The 11,308-nt window shown below is 48.6% G+C and overlaps 1 long non-coding RNA gene and 1 pseudogene across 2 annotated transcripts; one reads left to right on the plus strand and one right to left on the minus strand.

The window, feature by feature from the left end:
* The first annotated feature begins 1,103 nt into the window (after positions 1–1,103).
* LOC139831967 (uncharacterized) lies at positions 1,104–8,615 on the plus strand. Of its 2 annotated transcripts, none has more exons than XR_011746388.1 (3): positions 1,104–1,253; positions 4,051–4,147; positions 8,225–8,615. It is a non-coding gene; the product is annotated as an uncharacterized lncRNA (long non-coding RNA). The 2 variants fall into 2 exon arrangements; XR_011746386.1 differs by having other exon boundaries at positions 4,051–4,128.
* A 729-nt stretch (positions 8,616–9,344) lies between these two features.
* LOC127320979 (zinc finger BED domain-containing protein RICESLEEPER 3-like) lies at positions 9,345–11,071 on the minus strand (annotated as a pseudogene).
* Positions 11,072–11,308: the final 237 nt, after the last annotated feature.

Genomic DNA, 11,308 nt, shown 5'->3' on the forward strand with positions numbered 1-11,308 from the left:
TTCCATCCTACTTATGTGACTATATCACAGAAGTTATCCTATTTGACACAATATTTCTCTATTATAAAACAAAAATAGCAATAATTTTTCATTACTGGTCCAGCTATTGAACCGATTGAACCGGTGAACCGTGAACCGAGAGCCTCGCCGGTTCAGTCACCGGTCCGGTTTTTAAAACTATGGTACTACTCTGAGGGATGTAATATTTGCGGCTTGGTACTTCGCACATGTTATGTCAACGACTGACATACTACAACATGCAGTGGTATGCAGGGTCACCACATTGATGGAGCGGATGCAGTCGATGTGGCGGATGCGCGACGGTAAGTAATTCTCGCAACCATTCTGGCGTGTGCGTGCTGCCGTGTCCGCGGAGTTAACAATTGTTTTGGTCTCCATAGGTTAATTCTCTAGCTTGTGCTTTGGGAATTTTCGAGACACGCATGAAGTTGTTGATGAAATAGTCACCGTGGTACATGTCGAAAAATCTTTTAATAGCTGAGGTAAGAAATAACAATGAACAAAATAAAAGATATAATAATACTACTTATTAAATATTGTCAGAATACTTAGCTTTGTTTTTTTGGATGAAGGAAAATCGACCGGATATTGGAACTTGTGAGCGGAGTATTATGGCATTTAGCCTGAATTAATCGATGTAGCAAATGCAGCCTATGTGACGGATCGGCGACGGGTGAGCACCCGAGAGTGATGAGTGCGCGGTTGTAAATGGTGTTGACGCAGCAAAGTAAACGCAGCTTATTTCCGATTTGCAGTTATATTACGGCGTAAAAACTCTACGAGCAAGTAACAGTACAAACCAAAAAAAAATTAGCCAAATAATTTTACTAATAGTAACGAATTAGAAATATTTTCAATTTGCGCACACTCGTTTTTTTGGCCTTCCGTTTATGTCTCTGAGATTCACGTTTTGTATAGGCTCTGTATGTGGTCTGTTTGGGCCGTATCTCTTTTTTCTTTAAACAAGGGCCGTATCTCTTTATCGGCTTCAGAGATGGATCCCGTGTCAGCCAGCGCATGTTAGCCTTTTTAGAGTCGGTGTGACGCGTGTCTAGACTCTAGACGACGAGAAGGGGTTCAGAGTAGTGTCCGACAGCGAGCGATGCAGGCGCAGGAAGAAGAGAGCAGCGCCACCCTCGAGTGCACTGGGTCACAACGCCTGACCCATCTGTTTGCCACGGCTACTGGTCTCTATGCAGGCCCGCTCTTGCTGAATTTTTTTCTGTCTTTAGGTCAGTACGGTTTTATTTACTTATTTGTATTGAGGCGCGCTGATTTGTTTCATAGGGGCGATTGATCTGATTTTTGAGCGAGGGGTGCTAAGGTTTGCAGGACAAGGGGTAGCTGGATAGGGGGATCGAGCGATCTATCGGATGTGAATTCAGTTCTTATGCAGTTTTTGATGTTGACGGATTTGTACCAGTAGAATTGCAACAAAAGAGGTAGGGATGGAGGTGTGGTCTCGTGGAACCTATGATTTTTGCCCATGGATTCTCCTGACTAATTAGCAGTAGCGTGATTCTTTTAGTTTCTGATGTGAGTACCTACGTTTAGTATGGGCAATTTCTGATTATCTTATCGGTTTGTCAAGTGGGAAAAGTGCAAGAGCGCAGGTGCGCAGAGCGCACCACTCTTTCTCTCTGGGCAGTGTCTAAGTTTCAGTTTTTTTTTTTTTTTTTTTGACAATCAATACCACATATATTTATAATAACAAATAGTACATGGTAGAGATACACGAGCGGTCTCCAGTGATTACAAAATAAAGTCTAAAAGATACTAGCAAATCTTCGAGATCTTCAAACTCTTTCTTCTTCCAAGACATAATCTTGTACTTTTCTGAAGGCAGCCAAAGATAGATAATAAACCATAGACCTGTAAATACCAACGAAGGTTCTCCCATAATTTTAATTTGAGCCGCAATGCTAAGGCTGCGTGCACGCGCGCAACCATTAAAGTAGTCAATCAACATCGGCAAGAGTACCAACACCAGTATGTCAGGGAATAAAAACCGATCTGCCTTGTCGACGTTGATGGAGAGCCGAGAATACGAATCACCATTGTCGAGGACGTAGCAACCGGGACAAGAACTGCGAGGATAATCCTCCTCGCGGCAACCATGAGAAAAGATCCAAGATCGATCTGGCGAAGTAAGATCTGAACACCCATACCTAGATAATTGTAATCTTTCAGCACCACCATTGACGTCGGGAAGGAGATCTCGTCGTCGAACGAAAGGTCGAAGATCACTTATTGCAGACGATGCCATCTCCATTGCGGGGAAACCAACAAGAAAACGGCGACCAAAAACCTAACATAGACTACTGAAAAGACTACTTTTATTGAAAACTCCACTCATAGATCGGGTTCCCCACTCCTCCTGACGCCGGCGAATCCGGCCGGAGGAGGGGGAACCGATCTATTGAGGAGGCTGAGTCGGGGCGGCTAGGACTTTTCTCAAGAGGCGGCGGCTACAGGGACAGATCTGGTCTCCGTCCTTTGCTTAGACAATGTCTAAGTTTCAGTTTTAATAGAAGGCATTGGCTTTCTTTCAGCTTTATAATATGACAGTGGGCTTTTTTTTGGGTGCTAGCTTGATAGCTGAAAACAGAGGAGAATATATTCCTTGGTTTCACCCCTCATTTTCATATGTGCGAGTGCAGTTTACACATATCTTGCGTCGAAATTTTGCATCTCAAATTTTGTGTTTTCGTCAGAAACAACTACAAAGGTATATGAAATCTATCCATATGGTTTATAGTTTGTTTAAAATTTATTGCCCCCTTTGGTTTGAGCTGATGTTGTGTGACCCAGGATTTGTCACTTGGTTAGAGGGATTCATGGATAAGAGCAATGCTGGTATGAAAATCTGATAGTCATTAGGAAACGCTATATGTGTGTGCATACAGAAGGTTTAAATCTGATACTCATTAGGAAACGCTATATAGTGTACGTTTTAGAGACCACAACTTGGTAAGAAATACTTAGGGGTGAAGTATATTCTGTGACTGACTTTAAGTTGTCAGAAACACATTTGCTTCTTGAGTAAAGAAAAACTGCATACATAGGCATGCCATTGCGTTTACAGTCTTCATTTTTTACCTTGACCAGTGTACAATATTGTTACACACCCTTTGTTTGGTAAAACATATCCCATACCTCTATTTATACGACATGAATTTGTGTTTTTCTAACTTGGTATTGAGTATTACTTAGATGTGTGCTCCAATTTCCAATAATTACAAGTTTATTCTATTTCATAGGCACAGAGCAAGTGCTCTATTTTCAAGCAACTGGTTACATAGATATGCCATTTGCATTGGAGTCCTGGTATTTTCCGTCCAGCATATAAGCAAATGGCCAGTTTCGTGATCTTCATGTGCTTGATCTAGAAAACATATCCAGATGTTATGGCGCGTGTTCTTCCATTTGGATTATGCGTCTCTAAATTGTAGTACTTGTTTCATGGGTTTAATTTTAGTCATGGAGACTTCTTTGTCCAGTAAATCATTTCTTCTTCTCTAATTATGCGTTTCTTTACATGGCTTCAATTTGAGCCGCGGAGACTGCTTTTTTGTCCAATGAAAAGAGAGAACGGAATTAGCTTGATCTCTGAATTGGGGTTTTCCTGCACCAGCTGCGAAGGCACTTGCACCATTGTATTTGTGGCTAGATTTAAGCTATAGTGCTAGCTAAACTATAATTTTCAGATGTGAAGAAAATTTAGAAGTGCTACACCATAACTATTATAAGTTAATACCCTATTCCACTTTTCTTTGAATTTTACAAAGTTCCTTATTTGTTGCTAGCGACACATTAGGGATCTTTCACACATTGAATTATCGTGTTGTGATTACCTATAAAGTATCCTTTCTTTTTGGAGGCTGCTTAGGCTATTGGTTCAAATCAACATTATGCTTTTTTGTTTTACTGCTGCTTGAGGGGTCAGAATATGTTCTTTATCTCGGGTACCTTCCAGTGTTATACAATGAAAATTCATGCCAATCTAGAGTTTTAAGTTTTTTTTTCCAGGTTTCAAACTGGTTCGTGGACATATTGGTGCAACGGGGAGCAACTACTCTTGCCTGCGTGTAACATATAACTGCTATGGTAAATTTGTCCCCTTTAGGTCAGTTTGTCTCTGATAGGTTAGCGAGATGTAGCCTTGTTGTTATTGTTCTACAACAAATAAAACATATGATACTGTTTGGGTTTTTTTTTTCGATAAAGGGAATATATTAATATCAAGAAGATACCAATTACACCCAGCCTCTGCAACAACGCACCACCCTAATGGCACTACGGATGCAAAAACAAGAAAAGAAAACTAAGAAATAAAAGTCCCGCTACAGTATCTTGGGCCTAACAACAGCAATACATCCACCGCCAAGACAACACGAAATTACAGACTAGTCCCCGCTCTCAAAACAAATGCCTCCACCAAGGACATTGCCAGGCACAACCAATTAAGGCCAGACCTTGGGTTTTCACCCTGAAAGGTAGGACTCTGCACTTCACCTGTGATGTCGCCCCCACTTTCATACCGCTGCTGTGAAGCCCGAAACACCAAGCAAGTCCCTCAACATCGCAAAGACTTGAACCTCCCTTAGCTAGTCCTCCCCTCTGACCTTCATGAAATTCTCTTCTTCCGACTTTCATCATGGATCCATAGTCACTTGATGTCAATCAAAGAAAAAGAGCTTCGCGCCGCTCCCTCCAGAACCAATCGGTCGGAATAAAAAGATAGGTGCGCACGACCGAATACCTCCGATCCAACAAACTCCAGGAAAAAACACTGTTACATTCATCGGCGGAGCCTTCCGGAACTCAACACTCCGGCCAGATCATGAGTCCAGGCCTCCGGTAGGTCCTCCTCTTCACACAGGAGAGGCCCTAGGACCGCCGCCTTTATTCAGGTCGGACCCCCACGTCGGCGACCATCCCGGGCTGGCCACTCCAACCCACCACCGGCGACACCGACGCCGGCTTCCAAGCTCCTCCATCACGCCGCCGGAATGCGGTGATAGATCGATAGATCCACCACCACCAACCGCAGGCCGACCCTCTCCGACGAAGAAGATGGCCACCTCCACCGTCGTACCCAAGGCTGCTGCCCCGGGCGACCTCGTGACGCGAGAGAAACCCGAGATCGCCTCCACACACGGCCGAGAGGCGGGGAGAAAGTGGCGCAGATCATGGCCTGGCCGCAGCCCGCCACCAGCCCCTCCGGCGTGCTGCGGTGAAGATCCGGCGGAAGGCAAGGGGCTGCCGCTTCTGGCCGTCGCGCAGAGGTCTGGCCGCCGCCGCCGCCCATCACCAATTCCGACCGGCCGCAGCGAGCGTCGAGGGATCCCGGTCGCCGTCCCAGCGCGGCAACAAGGAGAGGCCGCCGCCGCCGCCACGCCCCGCGGCCTTTGCCCGGTGGCGTTATCGGCAGCGGCGGTGGCGGCGGCGGCTGGGTGCGTTTAGGGTTTGGGAGGGGTGCGGGTGGGTGCGTTTTTGTATACTGTTTGGTTACAAAGCTAATTATATATAGATCTAAATGCTACTAACTCCTTTCTTTTCTCCTCTTGTTGGACACCAACAAATACGAATTAGCTCAACTGCGGTCAAAATAAATGAACATATTTAGTAGTTAATCATGCCCAAATAGAGCACTACACTCTATCAGGTTAGACTTCAAAATAAGATTCAAGCAAATAGAAAACCTTAGCATGGCTAAACATATTATCTGAACCCTTCTCCTTGCAGCACAGTGCAAGCAACCTTCCAAGATGGTGTAACAGATAGTACACATCAAGAAATCTGTTTCACTAACTCATGCCACCACGAGTACCATGCAATACATGATCCACCTACCTAGCTGGTAGAGTCAGCTAGTCTACCTGGTCTAGGGCGTAGATTGTAGGGGTGGAAGTGTGCTGGACGAGGGAGAGGAAGGCGGCGCCGGCGGCTGGCCGCCGTCGCGAGGTTGGAGGAAGGCGGCGCAAGGGGAAGAAGCGGCGGCTAGGGCAGGGAAGACTGACTACTCAAGGAGTCGGCAGTAACGATCTATAAGATCAGTTTATTGCCTGATTTCTCACGTACGTTTTACAGCAGTATAAACAAGCTAATGAAAAGGATAAATGGGCTAAGCCCCTAATTTAGGCCCACTAATGGGCTTTCTCCTGCTACAGGCCAAACCGGCCATAACAACTCTCCCCGCCTTCTCAAACAGCTCGTCCTCGAGCTGGATAGCTGGAAACTGCTGGCGGAACTCATCCCGGAACGGCGTCGGCCTTGGAGACGGCCGCGTCAGCCAGCCCAGCTGTGACGACATCAGCCGCAATGTCGTCTATGGTCTCCAAGTAGAACAGGCGTGGACAAACGTGGCCCGGTACATAGAGCTCGTCGCAGTTGAAGCACAACCCTTTACGACGGCGCTCAAGTTGTTCGGCCGTGGTCAGCCGACGGAAAGGCCGCGTCGCGGCTGGATCGGAGTGCCCCGCATGAGTCACGGCCGTGAGCGCCTGGCCTGGTGGTGTCGGTGGAGGGCGGGCGGCTGGCCGAACGTCGCTGGCCGGGAAGGCCTGCTGCATGGCCCGCGCGCGCTGCTCGAAGGCGCGAGCGTAGTACATGGCCGACTGCAGGTCCTGGGGATCCCGCATCTCCACGTCGACGCGAATGTGGTCCGGCAGTCCGCCAATGAAGAGCTCGGCGCGCTGCTGCCCCGTCACCCCGGGCGCATGGCATGCGAGGGCCTAGAAGCGGTCGGCGAAGTCCTGTACCGTGGTGGTGAAGGCCAAACGCCCGAGTTCTGCCAAGCGACTTCCGCGAATCGGGGGGCCGAAGCGTAGAAGGCAGAGCTCGCGGAAGCGGTCCCATGGGGGCATGCCGCCCTCGTCCTGCTCGAGGGAGTAATACCATGTCTGGGCGGCGCCGCGGAGGTGGTACGAGGCGAGCCAAGTCCGGCCCGAGGCGAGGGTGCGCTGCCCTCGGAAGAATTGCTCGCATTGGTTGAGCCAGTTGAGGGGGTCCTCGACGCCGTCGTACATGGCGAAGTCGAGCTTGGCGTAGCGTGGGGGGGGTTGGGCTGGCGGCGCCCTGGCCGGGGTACTCCGCGCGGCCAGCGGAAGGCTCCGCAAAGCGCGAGTATGCTGGCTCCGGAAAGGAGGGCCTCGGAGGGTCCCCGGCGGTCGTGTAGACAGGAGGAGGCGCCGATGTGCACGAGTAGACGGGCGGGGGCTCCGTCGCGGTCACCCACGCCGGGAGCCGCGAGGGCGACGGCGGAAACTGCACTCGCTGGATGGGGACACCCTGGGGCAGCGAGGCGGGCCCGGCGCTGGGGGCCGGCTGCCACGACGACCACAGCGGTTGGGGCGGTGAGGCCGGGGGCGGGGTGGGCACGCCCGGACGGGCGGAAACGCCGCCGCGGCCGAGTAGGCGGCGAGGGCCGGCGGCAGCGGCGGCATGGTCATCCCCCGAGTGCCGATCGTGCATGTGCGGATGCCTTGGACCGCGGTGGCGAGGTCGCGGATGGCCGTCGAGAGCTCCCGCTGCGAGAGGAGGGGAGCGGCGTCGGCGGCCTCCGCCATGGACGTCGCGCCGCCCGTGGAGGGCGGCGGCGAGCGCGGCGGCAAGTGCGCGGCAGCGGTGGAGGCCGGCGGCGTCTCGGAGGTGGCGGCGATGGTGGCGGCGGGTTGGCCCGAAGACATGATCGTAACCGAGGAAGCTGATACCAAATTGGTAGAGTCAGCTAGTCTACCTGGTTTAGGGCGTAGATTGTTGGGGTGGAAGTGTGCTGGACGAGGGAGAGGAAGGCGGCGCCGGCGGCTGGCCGCCGTCGCGAGGTTGGAGGAAGGCGGCACAAGGGGAAGAAGCGGCGGCTAGGGCAGGGAAGACCGACTCCTCAAGGAGTCGGCAGTAACGATCTATAAGATCAGTTTATTGCCTGATTTCTCACGTACGTTTTACAGCAGTATAAATAAGCTAATGAAAAGGATAAATGGGCTAAGCCCCTAATTTAGGCCCACTAATGGGCTTCCTCCTGCTACAGGCCAAACCGGTCATAACACTAGCGCTCTACCCATGCACTATAATGAACATCACTGGAACTAATTAGACTACTTTTATGCCAGATGTCTTTTTATATCCATACCGACTACTCCCTGGGTTGACCAACCAACTGTTACTTACGTTTTCTCTATGAATATATGATTGATCGCAGAGCACATACATACACTCCAGTTTTGACATCAGGCAAATAAGAAGCCCAGCTCCACCAAGGATTTGTCATCGACAATCAGTAGCACATCAACTATCTATCAGTGTGCCAATAAGTTCAGTTGCAGTTCTGTTTTTTCGGCACAAGGCTCAGCACTAAGTACAATTTATCTACTATTAGGCTTATGTTGATGATATTGCTAGAACTGTATACTGACTTCGATACTGAGTCAGTGGAGTGCCTCACACAGGGACTTCAGTAGTTGACGAAATGTTTAAGCCGGTTGTTTTTCTAACTAATGTTTATTTCTAATTTATGTGGGAAAACATTCTTGATGGAACACATTATTATACCCTAATGTTTGGAACCAATGTTAGATTAATCCTATCTTCATGCCTTCATTTATGTGCACATGTTTCTCTTTTTTTTTTTAATTAACTGTATCAACCCAACCCCTTCGATTATCAGTTCAGTGTTGCGCATGCCACATGGATCAGACAAAGTAACATCACATCTGCTTCAAGAGTTGGTGCCCCTAAAATATATTGAGTTGGCACCTTTAAAATATATCATGTACTCGGTTAGCCAGTGTTTTTGCTTACACCTGCACTTTCAGGATCTATTTCGTGCAGGCAAAATCGAACAACTCTGTTCATCTCCACGTTGTATAACAGTGACATACAATTAAGTTATTGTGATGGCAATCGGGTCTGCAGGGTTAACCTGTCATTCATTCATTCATTTGATAGTTGGCTCCAAAGCATGCATCCAATTGATAGCCTCTACTAAGCCGTTTGTAAAAAAGCATTTTGTCCGGTGTACTGATTACTGTTTGATTGCCATTGTTCAGAAATGATGGAACACACTGGTGATTGCTTCACTAGGTATTGAGTCTTTATAATGACCAGCTTGGCTTACTGGTCTATGCGGCCTGCTTTTAACAGACTGGCTGAATAATAGACCATATAGGTCTTAAAAATGTAGGAGCATGAGTTGTTTGGATTGGGATAAGCTGCTTTAACCTATAGGTTTTTAGTTATAATTGTGTGAACCACATATATATTCATGAAATTTTCCTATATGGTCACTACCACGCATGCATCGCAATTGCCAATATCGTCTTACCGGCGCGGCGTGCCGCCGCGCAACATCTTGCTACTATACCCTACTGGTAGATTGGACGTCCGAAGTCAAACATATTTTGGATTTGGAGTGTCTAAATATAGCCTGCAGGCTGCAGGCCTCTTCCTTGAATGCTTTCAGGCAGTCATTTTTGGTTGTTTTTCTGCAGACCAATTTGAAAATCGGATTAAAAAAGATACAAACCTTCGAAAGCCATCATATTCCACCAATGAGAATGCTAATTCGTGCAACACTATCATCCTTATGAGCTCTCTACGTGTCAATGCCTGATCAAAGGTCCAATGGCGTGGTGAAACTCCGTCAGGGCTCATGATGGAAGCATTATGCTGGCCGGAAACTCTAAGAGCCTTCTTCCTTTCCTCGCTCCTCTTCAAGTGTTTGCGCAATGAACTTGTTCCATGTTTACGCTCAGCACAAAACTTCCTTGCACAATGTTTGCATTCAGCAGCTATCACTGTCCCATCGACATACTTAAGCTCATATTCTCTCAAAACTTTGGATAGAAATTTTCTTCCCGGTTCAGAAAATGTTCCCATGTCAACATCCTCATCTCTTTCGTCTTCATCGGCAAAATCTTCCTCTGCTTCTCCTTCATCCTCATCATCTTCCTCTTCCTTTTCTTCATAGTCAACATCTTGTTCATCGGCAACATCTTCTTCTAAATCAACCAGTTGTGTATCACGTTTAGAACAAGCCGCTGAAAATGGATTAAAGAGTTACCATTTTTTTTTTGCGGGAAAGATCAAGTGATATTGAACCAGAGATCATACAGAACAGTCCTTGAAAAACAAAAAAATTACACCCAAGTCCTGTAGGATCTTGAAGACGCTGTCGACGATGGAGACGTACCGCGGCGCGCCGCCGCTGCTCCTCCACAGCAGCCTTGGACACGGACGGAGACCCCAGGCGGACGGGAAGTCACGGACCTCGGCTCGAAAGAGCCTCCACCTCGCCTCGTCGACATCGTCCTCGATCTGGATCGCAACCACCATCACCTTCAAAAGCTTCACACCGGAGCCGCCGCTCCACGACCTCCGGGATGGGGAAGAGGCACCCCCAGCTCCACCGAGCCGCGAGCGCCAGGAAGAGGCAGATCCGCGGCCACGCCCCGCAGAGCATCGCCGACGGAGAAGACGTCCGCCCCCACAAAAGGCCACACCGACCGCGCCACCGTCTCCTCCGCGCCGCCGGCAGCCCACCTACTAGAACCTACGCTATATACACGCCGGGATCCGGCGATACCCCAACCTCCCGCCACCGAAGCGGCCGGCGGAGGCGGGGGATCGACCGGATCACGCGGCGGCGAGGTGGTTCGAGAGGGTTCGCCCAGAAAATCGCCAACCGCACTGTAGCGGGGGTTGGGGACGGTCCAAGGTCCGTCTGGCCTTTTGTGATTAAAGAGTTACCATTGCAGTTACATCAGAACTTATCAAGTCTTAACTTGCATCCCTATAAAAAGAAGGATTTAAAAAATGCTCACCATGATAAGCTCTGCAAATGTTTATCGAAGAAGGAGAAAGCACCGGGGGTGCATCCCTTGTCCTTGTTGCACCAGATATCAACAACGAGATACCACTTTGGTGACCCCCTTCTTCCTCTTCCATGTTTCTGATTAGACGAAAATATATACAAAATCAAGACCAATGTCTCCTTGACAGGGATTACAACTTTCCCTCTAAGTACTGGACCCACCTACGTACTGAATACTAATGAAGGAAGAACTCCTACAGAAAAAAACAGCGGTTTCAAGGAAAGTCATGCTCGGATTGTAAAATTTCAGGTTCAACTTTGATCAAACAATTTATCACAGACCTAGTAAAATGCACTCGACTGATATCAAAGTTAAATGGTAATAAGGTATCTGCATTCCATGAGATGACACATGGCAAAATATTATAAAGCTCAACCGTTGGTTCAACCTACAACCTAATTTGTGGTGGCAGG

The sequence above is a fragment of the Lolium perenne genome, chromosome 6 (genome assembly GCF_019359855.2).
Source record: "Lolium perenne isolate Kyuss_39 chromosome 6, Kyuss_2.0, whole genome shotgun sequence".
Classification (NCBI taxonomy): domain Eukaryota; kingdom Viridiplantae; phylum Streptophyta; class Magnoliopsida; order Poales; family Poaceae; genus Lolium; species Lolium perenne.